General features: G+C 42.3%; 2 long non-coding RNA genes across 2 annotated transcripts; one reads left to right on the top strand and one right to left on the bottom strand.

Moving 5' to 3' along the window:
• The first annotated feature begins 1,564 nt into the window (after window positions 1-1,564).
• Window positions 1,565-2,382, top strand: LOC147170273 (uncharacterized). The gene is made up of 4 exons (XR_015095763.1): window positions 1,565-1,995; window positions 2,102-2,161; window positions 2,259-2,336; window positions 2,368-2,382. It is a non-coding gene; the product is annotated as an uncharacterized LOC147170273 (long non-coding RNA).
• A 110-nt stretch (window positions 2,383-2,492) lies between these two features.
• LOC147170272 (uncharacterized) lies at window positions 2,493-14,102 on the bottom strand. The gene is made up of 2 exons (XR_015095819.1): window positions 13,814-14,102; window positions 2,493-4,401 (listed from the first exon to the last, which is right to left on the bottom strand). It is a non-coding gene; the product is annotated as an uncharacterized LOC147170272 (long non-coding RNA).
• Between the last annotated feature and the right edge of the window lie 2,013 nt (window positions 14,103-16,115).

Raw genomic sequence — 16,115 nt, 5'->3', positions numbered from 1 at the left:
CGTCAAGCTCGGAGTCATCATCATCGTCGACATCAATGCGCTTTTTAGTATTGATCGATGCTTTCCGTCTTTGAAAAAAATGCTCAAGCGTGAGCTGCTTGCAACCGGTTGCTTGGTCAGCCATTGTGGCTTGATCAGCCATTGTCCCCTCAACACTCTAGCTCCGCCTCACGTCTTCTACTGACGCCCACGGTGGGCGGCCCATCCAACCTTGTGCAAAGAGAGTCATCGCTGCCATCTAGGGGCCAAAACGAGTCCTTTTACTAACCAGATCTGCCTGATACTTTCAGCACAGCTGCCCAAGGCTTTCCTGCACCCGTTTCCCCCAAAAAAACAAAAAAACATAGTGGACGTCTTTTAACGTCCTCGGCGCCCTTCCCTAGGTTTATGCTAAATGTCTTATAACGTTTATGGCGGTCAAAGAGTTAAGGTTTTAATGTGCAGTAAAAAAATAAATAAATATATATACATATGTTTGAGTATGCTGTAAATCTCAATTGTGTATATCCCTCGTTGCTACAATATACAGTAAGGTGTTTGTCTATTCTGTCGTGGTGGTGGCGGTGTGGGAGGGGGGCGTCGGTTGTTGAGTTGCGTGTCCTGCTCGACTGTGTAGCGGACTAGAGCTAGCAGATGTTACATTAAGGTTTTAATGTGCAGTAAAAAAAAAATATATATATACATATGTTTGAGTATGCTGTAAATCTCAATTGTGTATATCCCTCGTTGCTACAATATACAGTAAGGTGTTTGTCTATTCTGTCGTGGTGGTGGCGGTGTGGGAGGGGGGCGTCGGTTGTTGAGTTGCGTGTCCTGCTCGACTGTGTAGCGGACTAGAGCTAGCAGATGTTACATTAAGGTTTTAATGTGCAGTAAAAAAAAAAATATATATATATATATATATACATATGTTTGAGTATGCTCTAAATCTCAATTGTGTATATCCATCGTTGCTACAATATACAGTAAGGCTTTTGTCTCGTCTGTCGTCGTCGTGGTAGGGGTGGGGGAGAGGGGCGTCGGTTGTTGAGTGGCGTGTCCTGCTCGACCGTGTAGCGGAGCGGCGCCGATGAGGGATTTTGGAAGTATTTTACACTGTTAAATGACCTTCATTGATTGACTACAGCACACATTTGTAAATTGTCAAAGCTGCCTTTATTTTCCCCCTTGAAAGATTACCGTTGGTTTCTGTAGCGATCGTTTTTTTCATGGCCATCCAGAATATCCATCCATTTTCCAAACCGTTTCACCTCATGGAAATTAATCTAAAAGAAAAAAAAAGTAATAATGTTATTACAATACCGTTTTCTTTGTTAATAAGTAAACAAGGAAGTCTATAGTGGATCCATTTTTTCTATTGTTGAGGATTTATTCAAGGCTCTGTTCACCCCATCCATTATTTATAATCAATGAACTATACAATGTGTGATGTTACTATACTTAAATTGATGACGGTTTCTTATTTTTATTACAATGACACCACTGCCTCATTAGACTCAATGTACATTTTTAATGTTTCATACACATCTGAGATTAACTACAAATTTTATCTTGAATCTTTTAGCGATCCACTGAGCACTGTGCGAATTGGAAAGCTGCTGACCGTGATACTTGGATTTCAAACCTTCAGCACTGCCTTGGACTTCCACCTCATCTACCTGCTTCCATCTTGCCCTCAAACAACATAATACATATATAAGATCTACATCACAGTCTAGAACGCAAATACAGCTGAACTTGCACTCAACAGCACATTACAAACACTCTAATATCATTACTTTACTATTTTGTTGTATTTAAATTTATTTTCTTTTTTACTGCCAGTTTACTTTTGACTTTGTCTTGGGAAGTTTTTTTTCTTTTCTTTTTGCTTACAGTAAAGGTAGCTGTAGCAGCATGCCGCGGAAGGGGAAGCGTCCCGAGGCAGCCAAGCGCCGATGGAAGAAGCTGGACCTTGCTGCTCCGGAACTGAGCCCAAACATCGCACCCCAGCAGGTACTTTGCCTCTATTCAATTCTGCACTTGGCGGTGGTGTATTCTGTGTTGAGTTATTTTGAGTCACACTGCTAGGTCCTCAATGTGCTGTATATTTTGTTTTCAGCCTCGGTCCCCACCCTCTGCCACCAGTGATGGGACCACGATGCAGTCTCCAGTGAACAAGGTACGAGTTTCACGCCATATTTTAGCAAGAGTTTATCATTTTTTTATTACTATTACACTTTTTTTTAATATCCTAAACATTTGCAATGTGTATTTAGAAGGCCAGAGTCCGAACTTCAGCTCCAGCCAGTCGGCTCGCCACTGTGGACGCCCGCTCCCCACCGCATACCTCTACTGTGGCTGCCCTCCAGGTATGTTCCACAGCAGGCAAATTGCAATTAACTTTGTTAATGTGCAATACACATTATTTCCGGCTACAAATATAGTCAAGCAGAAAAAAATGCTAAAATGCTTATGTAAAAAGCAGTCTGTGTATTCAAGACACTCAATAGTAATGTAAAAAAATCCTTTATTAAAAATGGACTACCAACATGTTTCAACACAAGATTGTCTTCACCAGGGCATAGTTTGACAAATATAGAGTGTATGACTGAGCGATATTTGCGCATTGCTTTATTCATGTCAAACTAATTCTGAATTTAATTGTGATGAAGTCTGTTTTCTACAAGATTTCAAAAATTTTACTGATGTCAAAAATAAACTCACTAACATTGATCACAAATTTGTGAGATGCCTAGCCCGGACACAGATATTTCACATGGTTTCTTTTAAGTTACATAGACCAGATGTAAATAATAACTAAGACGGTTATATTTAATAACTAATGTTTTGTTTTAGACTTCATGTCTATCTAAACAGTGTATGTCATTGTTTTGTCAAAAACATATTTCTATATACTTCCTTTATACTATAATCTAATCTGGTACAATCTGCTGCCTTTCTGCTCATGTATTTGATCAGAAAATTCTAGCAAAATTGAGCAATTGTGACTGTATTTCAGACAAACAAAAGTATCAGTTAAGTCCTTGAATCTCTTTTGTGATTAAGAATTTCATTAATAAACCTGGCCTGAATTAACATCACTTGTATGTACAAAATACCTGGTCAATTTAAATTGAAACTAATTTAACCATTACAACCTATGTTTGCTTTTTACTCTGCATTATGGTGACTGCACATGCCTACAATTGTGTAATGTCTATGCTTTATGTTTTAGGTGTCCCCTGTTGGTGCCAAGGCTCTGGTACCAGGTCAGTCACAATTTTAATTGCTTTTGCAGCAGTTTTGCAATCGATTATTTTAAACAATTCCAATATTTTGCAGGTTCATATACACTCAAAGTGGAACATGTACTTGTACTGTGCATTGTCAGCAATTGAAGTTGAGACTTGACATGGTATTCTGCGTGTGCATCATTTTAGGCAGAGGCACTGGCCAGTTTCAGCTGTGACTGGGCGGAGGCACAAACTGGTCATTCCAGCACTGAACCAGGACAACACGGTATGTTTTATAATCAACTCTGCCTTTATAACAAATTAACAACCTTCATTTGTGTCTATTTTTTTTTTTTAATTACTTCTTTCCTTTTTTCAATTACTACTTTTTTTTCCTCTTTTGTAATAGTTTGTCCTGGTTGTTGGTGACTCCCACCTGCGAGCCATTGCCGATGGGGTTGTGAAGATGCCGGAGGGACGTTTCTCGTTTGCCGTGATGTCCACCCCGGGTGCCAGGGCCTCAGAGTTGCGTGCTGAGGTGCTGAATGCTGTTCTGCCTCGGTCACCCGAGGTGGTCTGCATTTTGGCTCCCAGCAACAACTTGGGCCGCCCCATCGCTGAGGCAGCGGCTGACTTTGGCCAGTTCTTGCACACCGTCTGCAGCCACTGGCCCAACGTAAGTTCACACATTTCCTTCATATAGATCATACATTTACATTTCAAGTATGTACTTGCATATGTCAAATATGTTCTGTTTAAAATACATTTCAGCCTTTTCCCGTAGTTAAACAGTTAATGAATATTGAAGGATGGAATATGAATGAAAGTTCATCTTGCTCCAGATGTATATTTTACAGTTTTAAACTTTGTGCAGGTTTTTGTGCTGGACTTCCCCCCTCGTCTGAACGTCGAGCTGGCCCAGCAGGACCTTCTTCGCCAGGAGTACAACCGGGTGGCAGCACTTATGGGTATGTTCCATGTTGAAAATTGTTTTCACACATAAAGTTCTACTTTTCTTTAAGTCACCTCCTGATCTGATTTCATTGGTGTGTCTCAGCAGGGGACTCTTGAGCTAATAATGTTTTTTCCTTTGTTACTGTAGGTATTCGCTGCCTATCTGTTGCTGGCCACTTCCCGCTGTCACATCTTCACTTGTGGTGTAGAGACGGGGTAAGTACATTAGTTGCTGCAAAAAACAAACAAACATTTTATTAGTGCTCCTCCTATCAAAAGTATGTTTGTAGATGTATAATATTTTTTCTGATCATGTCTGGAAGGTACACCTCAGTGACAGCGATGGGATGCCGGTGCTTGTGCGGTTGTTGTGGGCTGCCGTCAACCTGCGGATGGAGAGGACTGCACCACCTGCACCGGCTGCTCCTCAGCGTTCGCCACCAGCTCGAGTGTTCAGACCAAAAGTGGTTGTTAAGGGTGAGGTCACTGCGCCTCAGCCTTCCAACCCTTTTGACTGGACACTCGTCGGGAAGGCCAAGGAGGTAAACGCAAGCCTAACATGTTTTTGAAAACCTCCTAACATGTTTTTGAAAACCTTAAATTATATGAATGTGTGTGTTGCAATAATGTCACTAGTCATTTCAGAGCAGCTCTGTTGTGGACTCTGAGGTCACCTGTGGGCCCACTGGGTGGATGGGCACTCTCCAGGTTTGTGATGGTGATCATGGATTCATTCAGCCTTTTACCATGGCACATGTTAAAATTCTATTTCTCTATTTCTATTTTGTTTTGTTTTTTACAGTGCAACATCCCATTGAACCCTCTCTGGTTCAGCCCACCCATGTTGGAGGCGATGGACAAGCTGTCTCCAACTCATCTTTCCAGCCCTGAGGACTGCCCAGAAGTTCCAAAGGACAAGAAGGTATTTCAGTTTTCCTTTTTTGTTTGCCCGTTATGTTTACATATCTATCTTCATGACAAAAAAAAAGTATAGTTAATTGTCCATTCTTGTAGTAACAATGCTTCGCAGTAAAAGCAAAAAAAAAATATATATATTTCTTTTTTTTTTGCTCTTTCTTGTTAGACATCCACCGCAGGGCACAGACGACAGCGGCCAGCCCATAAGAGCACACGGAGAGCGATACAAATTGTGATCGGTATTGTACCAAATCAAGAGCTACATAGTGCGGTACATGTTGAACCAAATTGCCAAGCAAGTCAAATTAATGAGAGTCAAAATATTCCGGAACCTCAGCAAGGACTTAAACTGCTGCATGTTAATATAGATATTTCCAAATGTAGTAAAAGTCGGCGTGCAAAACATTTGTATAGGGAACGTCAACACATTCGTAAGTGCCAACGACAACTGTCATCTAATTCTAAATATCACAGTGATCCTTGCTTTAAGGAAAAAAAGAAGCTCTATCAAAAGAATAGATATAACAGTGATTCTGCTTTTAAGGCAAAACGGCAGCAATATCTGATTAATAAATACCAACACAATCTTGCTTTTCAGCAAAAGCAGAAGATATTGATGAAAAGGTACGTAAGAGAGAAATACAGAAATGACCTTTCTTTTCAAAGTAAACGGAAACATTACTTGCGAGAGAGGTACAGAAAATACATTTCTTTTCAAAGTAAACAGAAAAATTATATGCAAGAGAGGTACAGAAAGGATATTTCTTTTCAAAGTAAACACAAAAATTATATGCAAGTGAGGTACAGAAAGGATATTTCTTTTCAAAGTAAACACAAAAATTATATGCAAGGGAGGTACAGAAAGGATATTTATTTTCAAAGTAAACACAAAAATTACATGCAAGAGAGGTACAGAAAGGATATTTCTTTTCAAAGTAAACACAAAAATTACATGCAAGAGAGGTACAGAAAGGATATTTCTTTTCAAAGTAAACACAAAAATTACATGCAAGAGAGGTACAGAAAGGATATTTCTTTTCAAAGTAAACACAAAAATTACATGCGAGAGAGGTACAGAAAGGATATTTCTTTTCAAAGTAAACACAAAAATTACATGCGAGAGAGGTACAGAAAGGATATTTCTTTTCAAAGTAAACACAAAAATTACAAAGATTCGGCTTTCAGGCTTTCTCATATTAGGCGCTGTTTACAAAACAAAAAGGACAGGCGTGATTCAAACGCGCTGCAACGTATTCGCCACAAGTTAAATAGTGCTGTGAAAATCAAAAATAAATATAGTCGCGTCATTCCCCAGTGTCAGGAAATTGAGCAGGATCAGGCAAACGGTGTAGTAGACGTCTCTGTGGAAATGAAGCAGGCACTCATAGATCCAGAAATGGAAGCCACCATCGCTTCTTTCCGGGAAAGGGTTCGGCATGGGCCGACGTATATCTGCACAGTGTGCCACCGTGCGCTTTTCCCCAATCAAGTAAAGCATTGCAAACGAGCCAGATACACCAAAGATGTTGATGTGGCGTTTGCGTGCTTGACAGGTCAGTTTGTTCACGCTTGTAGTTGCCCCGCCCCATGTACCGTTCCTCAAGAACGGATGCAGGAGTGGATTTGTCATACCTGTGACAACCATCTGTTCAGAGGTGGCATGCCACCCCAGGCGGTGGCAAATAACTTGGCACTGGCACCCATTCCCGAAGAGCTGTCGGAATTAAATGTACTTGAACGACAGCTAATTGCAAAAATCATCCCTTTTGCAAAGATTGTTGCGTTGCCCAAAGGACGGCAAAGGGCCGTACACGGTTCTGTGGTGTGTGTTCCATCAGAGATGGAAGCCACAGTGAACTCCCTCCCAAGGCCGCGCAGTGAGGCCCAGCTTCTCCAGGTGAAGCTGAAGCGCCGCATTGTGTACAAAGGTTACCAGCATTTTTACACTGTCAACATGACAAATGTCTTGGCAGCACTGACGACACTGAAACGCATTCATCCAGAATACCAAACTGTATCTATAGATGAAAGCGCTCAGTTTGAAAGTCTCCAAGAAGAGGAAGACGAGGGGGTAGGAGAAGAGAACATCCCTGAGGCCGATGCACAGCCAGAGAGCAGCGACACCCCCGCAACCAAAGAGCAACAGACACCCCAAGAGAGCAAAGAGGAGCTCAGGCCGGGCTTGACGCTTGACACCTGTATGCAGCCTCCTGACATCGCACAGGAAAAGCTGTCATATGGGGACGGCATATTTAGCATCGCTCCTGCCCAAGGAAACAAGCCGGTGGGATTTTTTGCCGTGCCAAACCTCGAAGCCATGGCCTTTCCCGTTCAGTTCCCAACAGGACAGAACTCACTCGATGAGGCGAGAGAAATTAAGCTGTCACCCAGTTTGTATTTCAATGCAAGATCAAAGTTACCTTTTCTTTGCGCAGTTTGTGACAGAAACTCATCTGGCCACCAACAGCATGTCCATTCAGGCCCGCAAGGGAACAGCCCTCACTTGGGATGGGAGGAAGATTTCAAACCGGATGCTTCAGGACAAAGATGAACTGGAGAAGCTCATCCAAAGAGAGCATGCGATGCGCTTCATGCAGCCCTTGAGAGGCACGCTGGCTTTTTGGGAGGGTGCCCTTAGGGACCTCCATGCAATGACCAGGCAGTTGGGCAAGCCCACATTCTTCCTTACCTTTTCTGCTGCGGAAATGAGATGGCCTGAAGTAATCGAGATCGTCAAAGCGCAGCAAGGCGAACAAGGGGACTTTTCCCATCTCGACTGGAATGCCAAATGCGATGTTCTTCGCAGCAATCCAGTCACAGTGATGCGCCTTTTTGAGAAAAGGATGGATGCTCTTATGGTATTCATCCTGTCTCCTGCACAGCCCCTCCGTCCGGTAGAAAACCACTTCTATCGTGTAGAATTTCAAGCCAGAGGAAGTCCGCACGCTCACATGCTGCTCTGGATTAAGGGTGCGCCAGTCATCGAAGAACCCGACCCCAGTTGTTGTCAAGAAGCCATTGACTTCATCGACAAGTACATCACTTGCAAAATACCAGACCCGATTGAGGACCCTGAACTGCACGACATTGTCACCAGCGTTCAGGCACATAGCAAAAACCACACAAAGTCTTGTCGGAAAGGAAACGTTTCTTGCAGATTTGGGTACCCCAAACTGCCGATGGACCAAACCACCATCACGTTGCCATTCCAGACGGAGACTGAAGACGTCCCAACGGACAAGAGTGTGGAAGGCCAGCATGGGAAGCAGGCGGCCAAATCGGCTCGCCTCACCGAAAAACAAAGGGAGGCTAAAGAAGAGCTCAAACGCATCAGAGAGATCCTTATGGACGCGGATGTCCCGCAGGACTTGCCGGAGCTTCTCAAAAAGGCCAATTTGACAATGGACAGCTACAAGGACAGCGTCACTAATCTGACCTCCGGAATGGTTGTCATGTTGAAGCGTGCTCCAACGGAAAGCTGGATCAATGCTTACAACACACATCTGCTGCGGGCATGGAACGCCAACATGGATATTCAGTACGTGCTCGATGACGTCGCATGTCTCATGTACATGATGTCGTACATTTCCAAACCGGAGCACGAGATGTCCGAGTTCCTCACGTCTGTCGTCAAAGACTTGAAGACAAAGCCTCTTGTCGACAAAAAGGACGAGATGAGGAAAATAATGGCGGCGTATTCCAAGCACAGAGAGGTGAGCGCTCAAGAAGCGGTGGCGCGGACATGCAGTCTCCCTCTGAAGAAGTGCTCGCGCAGCGTAGTTTTCATCCAGACTGCTGAGGATGGCATGAAATTGAGTCTACCAATGAGTAGACTGAAGACCATGCATCCGGACGCAGACAACGTGTGGATGTCGGGTCTGCCAGACAAATATGTGGCAAGACCAAGAACGGCAATGTTTGAGCGGATGTGTCTCGCCGAATTCGCATCCGAATACAGAGTCGTCTACGGTCAGCAGACTGAGGGCAAGAATGTCATTCCCCTCTCACACGGCAAGGGATTCATCCAGAAGCGGATTGGAAAAGATGCCGTCATCAGATTCACTCGCTTCTCAATCAAAAAGTATGCTGAGAAGTATTACAGGACCCAGCTTAAATTGTACCTCCCCCACAGAGACGACGCTGAGCTCAGGTCTGAAAACCTCAAAACGTACGAGGAGTTCTACGGTGCCGGGGAATCAAAGTTCGGTCAGGTGCGGGCTATCGTCGACCGCAATCGGGGGCGGTACGAAGGACGGGGAAAGACCGTGGACAATGCCTTCGAAAAATTGAAAGAGCTTCGTGCGGTTCTCAACGCGTGGAGCACTTTTGCGCCGGAGGTAGAAGCAGAGCGTTTGGAGTGTGCCGCCGAACGCAAATCAAATCTGTTACAGGAAGACCCGCAAGATGAGGTTCCGGCCTACCAGGACGCTCCTGGTAGCGGCGCGGTCTTGCCGGTGTTTGAGGCGCCAAAGTTGACCGCCGAATTTGTGAGGAACATGTACCGCAGTCTCAATGAAACGCAAGCGTCCGTCTTCTACGCTGTGCGCGATTGGTGTTTGAAACGCGTTTCGGATCGTCTCCTCGAGCCCTTCTTTTATTTCATCTCCGGAGGAGCTGGCTGTGGTAAATCTCATGTCATCAAGTGCATTTACCGGGAGGCCAGTAAGATTCTCCGCCAGCTTCCCAGGTTCCGCAGCGAAGCAGATATGGCCAAGCCTGCTGTGCTGCTGACATCGTTTACTGGCACGGCGGCTTACAACATCTCAGGGAAAACGCTTCATTCCCTCTTGAAACTCCCCAGGACTCTAAAGCCTCCTTACCAGGCGCTGGGGAATACGTTGGACGCATTGAGAGCAACCCTTTGCAACGTGGAAATTTTGATCATCGACGAGATCTCCATGGTCTCCAAGGAACTCTTTGCCTATGTCCACTGGAGATTTCAGCAAATCAAGGGCAACCAGAGACCATTTGGGAGCATCTCCGTTCTTGCAGTTGGGGACTTCTACCAACTGCCACCCCTCGGAAGGTCCAAACCCCTCTGCTTTTCTGACAACGATCTTCTTGACCTCTGGACAGATTTTCAGATGGTCAAGCTTACTCAAATCATGCGGCAAAAAGACGACGTCGCTTTTGAACAGGATCAGGGAGAAGGGGAAGGCTGATCCACTTGGCGATGGTGACAGGGCGTTACTCACCACGGCTGTCACGGATGCGCGAGACCTCCCTGCGGATACTCTGCATATCTTTGCCACCAATAAAGAGGTGGATAGGCACAATGCAGCAACTGTGGCTGCTCTCAAATTGACTGTGGTCAATATTCCCGCAGAGGACTACAGGAAGAGCCCACGGTCGGGGGCGATGGTCACTGTGACCAAAGTGATCATGGGGTCGAGAAGGGATCTACCGGATACCCTTCAAGCTGGTGTAGGAGCACGTGTTATGCTTCTTCGGAATTTGGATGTCGAGGACGGATTGGTGAACGGGACCTTTGGCACAATAGGCAACATTGTTCAAAGTGCCCCAAAGGGGTCGGCGGAGAAAGTGACCTTGCTCGGCCTGAGGCTAGACAATCCCGAAGCGGGCCAGAAATTGCGCAAGAAAATTCTGGGGCCGACGGATGACTTGGTCTATATCGAAAGGTCGGAGGAAAACCTGGGCATAAAAGGCGTGGTCAGGCGGCAATTCCCCATGAAGCTTGCCTTTGGATGCACGGCTCACAAAGTGCAAGGCATGACAATGACCTCTGCAGTGGTGTCTCTTAAGCGTGTGTTTGAACCTGGAATGGCCTATGTTGCCCTAAGCCGCACGACGTCACTTCAGGGATTGAGGGTCATAGACTTTAACGAATCCAAAATCTATGCCAATCCCAACGTCACGACGGCAATGGACAGTATGACGCGCGCTTCTTTCCAAAGTACAAGACCATTGTTGTACTTTTCCAAAATGCCGCAAACTGCTTTTCCCACATTGACCATTGTTCATCACAACACTGAGGGGCTTCCATCTCATACATATTGACGACTTAAAGTCTCATCATGAGTTGAGGCTGGCAGATGTCCTTTGCCTCACTGAAACTCATTTGTCTGGATCCTTCACAGCTGATCACCCAGGCCACAACTGGAAAGCAGACACTGATTGATCACATTTACATATCTCGCCCAGATTGTTGTGTTCAATCAGGCGTTCTGCACACTTATTACAGTTACCACAGTCCGGTCTACTGTGTGTTAACTTCTTGTGTCAGCTCATTGTAGATCGCAAGGGCACCATTTTCATAAGTGTGCCTTTGCAAATGTTATTGAGCCTTTCATACCACTGCTCAAAAGAGGGGGATACTGTACTTTAAATTGTAAAGGCTGAAAAGTTAAATCCTTTGCTCGTTCAAAATTTGTGTCATAACAGAATTACACTCAAAATCAGAGCGGCCAATCATTTTTTTTTGTAGACATATTTATCATTTAGTTAGTTCTAAACGTATTGAGCTTTAAATTGAATTTAAGACATGGGATATGTCATTTAAGCGCTCCCTTATTTTGAGCAGTGTTGTATGAAGGTACTTTTAATCAGTGTGCTTTTCTGTTAGCAGGACATCGTGCATTTGGACTTGAATGTTTTGTTTGTCCTTATTGTGATTGTGACTACAACACAATGAAAAGCGTTTGTGTCGGTGAGGAACTGCGATGGTAAGGGATGAACTGCGATGGTAAGTGATGATTGATTACTGAATTGATCTAGGCAAACATGGAACACTCATTTTTCATTTTCACATGCAATACAGGTGGATGGAGCGCAGCAAGGGGCGCTACTTGACATGGCCAAGGATATCAAGGTTGTTATGTCTGGTACAACTGGTGGAGAGAAAAGATGAAAAAAGGGATCCCGCAAACGTAGACCAAAATTATTTATTCTACAGGATTCCTCACTGAAAAACCGTCACATGTGTATTGGCTGAGTATTTAGATTAAGTTTTAACTGTTCAGTTTTGCTGCCTATTTTCTAACAACTTGTTCCTTTGTGTGCTCAGGAAACGATGAAGATGCTGTGTAACAAAGACCCAAAACGGCTCTTTTAAGAGCCATTTACATGTACTTTGGAGTAACATTCCTGCAATATTGATCAGCACCAACATGTCTTTTAATATGCAATGTCAAATTTAAACACTGCATTCATACTGTATTTGCTCCATGATACAGTATATTGCATCTTATATTTTAGTTAATCGATTACACTATAAGCAAATAAAACACTTGGCAAGAAATTAAACTGATTCCTTTTGTTAGACTAAAATGTCAATCAAGACATAAGGGAAGCCATTACACATGTAATAACTGCATTTATTATTTTTTAAGCAGTTATTACAAATAGTCCTGGACTCTATTCCTGCTGACACAAATTGAGAGGTAAAGTACACCAACATTTGGCAAACAATTCAGTGCATGCAACTTTCCACCTTGCAAGAGTCAGCAGGCCCATTCAAAATTTCCGCGGAAATTTTTCTAGTTGTTAATCTTAATTCTGTTTTGTGTACAGAAGCTAGTTTTAGCTTAATTTGTTTTATATAGCAAGTCTAGTCTTAATAAATTACATGTTAAGTTGCTGTGTCTTTTTTTAAATCTCTTTTTTAGTTTATCTTGAAGCTTTTATTTAAAATGGTATTTTAAATAAATACTTTAATTGGAACATCACGTCTCTGTCCTTTTTGCATTCAGAAGCTTACCCAAATTATGGTTGTAGTAATAAGATAAGTAATTATATAATTGAGGGAGATGCCGCTAAATCCAGTGACCACCAACATTAACTGGGCAGATCCAGGTCTGAAAACAAACGTGCAAACAGAAACCAAAAAGCAACTCAATCTCAGTTCATATCCAAAATATGACCATAATATAGAGACCTTTTGAGCAACTCTGAATTGGCCACGATAGAAGAGTGTTGTTGCAATGGTTGCCTCCATTCTGTACACAGGTTTCTGTGATTGCATAATGTGAATATTTTAAATGAAAAAAAAAAGGCTATATGAATGACACTTACTGCTCTTTCCTGTAAAATAATGTGGATATAGGCATCAATGATCTGTTGAAATAGAAATAATAATATTGCATTGCAATGTCGCATTGGTGAGATATAGCTAACTTTTCAATTGTAAATATCACAGTAATGTAGTTATCACTAATTTATCAACATTTAACTCTTACCATGAATGCTAACTTTTGAGGCATATTTCCTTAAGGACTGTTGTTGACCTTTTGTCATCTCTGGGGGATATGTTCCCAAAGAGAGATAATTGAATATTTCATCCCACCTTCTTTCTATCTCTAAGAAAGGAATATAAGGAAACAATGATCACAAATGCCTCTAAATTTGTCATATTAACCATCCATCCATCTTCTTAACAGCTTGTCCTCACAAGGGTCGCGGCAGGTGCTGGAGCCTATCCCAGCTGGCTTCAGGCAGTAGGCGCGGGGTACTCCCTGAACTGGTTGCCAGCCAATCTCAGGTCATATCAACCCTCCTAACAAATAGACTTATATAACACTAACGTCATATTACATATCCCTAACACATTTACTGTCATCAAATGGCCATAATTACGAAATAACGCACAGTGATCCACGACACGAGAGCAAAACTTACTCTCCGAAAAAAATACTTTCACTAAATAAAATCATTATAAAACGCAATAAAATGCAGTGCTAAATCATCAGTAATTGCATCCTTCTACTTACTTGTCAGCCGAGGTATGCTGCTCCGACAATTTCGACAGCATTATGATGCAATTGCCTGCGCATATGTGTGAGGTATGCTACTCCGACGGGTATGCTGTTTTGTCGGGACACCGGGAAGGCTTACAGGCATAGGAACACCAGCGGTACACCAGCGGTACGTTACATTTTTCTCCACGGCTTAATCTCCAGATAAGTAAAATTCCACTGATTAGCTGTTACGACTGGACTCATCTACAGCTACGTGGCAACTTGTTCGTGCTGTCACAATTGAGATGTGGTGACAGGTATGTGCAGCTCCCAGTAGGTCAGTGCTATCAATATCTGTATACAAAAGCCAGCTTAGTAGGGTGTAAGAGGATTAGTGTTCGGTTTCATTTCATGCTGTCTTGTTTGTTTGTTTTCAAAGCATGTAACTTCTCCATCTTATTTTTTTTTATACACATAAAAGAAATAAGATTTTTTTGGGAGCAATATCACTGTGAAAAGGACAGTAGAAAATGTATATAAAAATATAGTCAAATAAGAAAAGTATTACTCCAAATAAGCAAAATTATCTGCCAACAGAACAATATTTTTTTTAATTTAAATTTACCTGTAAGATTTAAAAAAATAAGAAAATAATACTTGGCCCATATCAACTACAGCCGTCTTGAAAATTGTATTTTTAGACTACAAACAAGTAATGTTGACTTTTTTTCAAGCTGTTGCCTGTAATATATAGAACAGGTACATACATATTAATTTACGTTTGGCCAACTTAGCCTGAGTGTCAAGCAGGGAGGTTAACGGGTCCTATTTTGATTGTATTTGGTATGACCCCGCCAGGGATTGAACGCACAACGGTCAATCTGAGGGTAGACACTCTACCACTTGACCACTGAGCTGGTAGTGGAACAAGGAAAAATTAGCTGAGTAAATATAATTCAACGCCCCAGGAACTGATTTTTACAGGAAAAAAATGCTTACAATAAAGTGCTATATTGCACTTTTGTTGTATTGTTTTCACACTTGTATTTTTTTCTATTTATCTTATTACTAGATTATGCAAAAAATAACAAAATGTAATAAATGAAACCCCAGTTCAGGGCCTTTGATGTTGATTAGTCATCTTAAAATGTGGAAAATGTTTGTTTTAAGCCTCACAGTGCTTAAAACTGGCTGTTAACACTCAATGCCAAGACTATGATCAAATAAGATAATTAAGTAATACGTATCTTAAAATAAGCACAATGGTCTTGTCTGACAATTTCATTTTAAGTAAAAATAACTTATCAAAGAAATTGTATCTTAAGATTTCAGTTTTTGCAGTGAGGATCCCTGTAGATCTTCCTATTGCACTATTCACAGCTACCTGTCCCTGTGTGCAAAAGTAACTGCCCCCTAAAAGCTTTAGGAGGGTGTGGTGGTGTCATTAAGACATTTGATTACATGGTTGAATGTATGTTTATCATATATATGCAACATTTGGGTCATCAATATTTATTTTATTTCAATTCCATGAATATTTTATTAAAACCATGTTTAATACATTTAGGGGTCAATCAGTGAGTGCATGCATTTCAGGCATTCTCGGTTTGCAATTATCATGCAGTGTGTTTATGTTGCCATTTGGAGGTGCCAGAGTGTTGGGTTGATACTGATAATTCTTCAATATGGGATTCAGCTATTGTAGTCTTTATTCATATGAAGTAATCTTGCAAGGTTTGCTTTGTTATCTGCATAAGTTCTCCCTCAAGAATAAATCAGCTATTTGTGATTATAATGTTTTATGACAAATGGTTCAGGCAAAAGAATTTCAATCCAACAAATATTTGAAATGAAAAACAACAACATCAACATCCCCAATGCATTTCAGCAGACGCTATGTTACTATGTGTGGGCGGCCGATATTGTGTGCAATAAGCTTGCTGGAAACCATGTTTCGATTCCCTGTGAACAGCAGGGGGGGTTGGCTCTAAAATCTTACTTAGCTCAGCCACCCTCCCCACTACCCCCCAAAAAAGTTTGCATAAAACTACTTTATGTATCAATAAAATGTTACGCTTTTGAGTGAGTGTCTGGATGAGAGGGAAGAGAGTTCAGCATGAACTGTGCAACGGGTCAGAAGCACTCAAAAAGGGCAGGCAAATCAGGCAGTTGCAATCCCTTCTAATTTACCATTTATACACACACACATGCTACTTTTTTTATTTTATTTCTTTTTTACATGTCTACAAATTTCCTAGCTGCTCTTAAACACATCAGCCACCATGGCACGTGCATGTTTGGACGTGAGTCTTCTCTACTCAACTCAAGTCATAAA

The sequence above is a fragment of the Leptonotus elevatus genome, chromosome 8 (genome assembly GCF_054856555.1).
Source record: "Leptonotus elevatus isolate MCC_2025b chromosome 8, RoL_Lele_1.0, whole genome shotgun sequence".
Taxonomy (NCBI): domain Eukaryota; kingdom Metazoa; phylum Chordata; class Actinopteri; order Syngnathiformes; family Syngnathidae; genus Leptonotus; species Leptonotus elevatus.
This window is presented reverse-complemented; position numbering and strand designations above follow the sequence as displayed.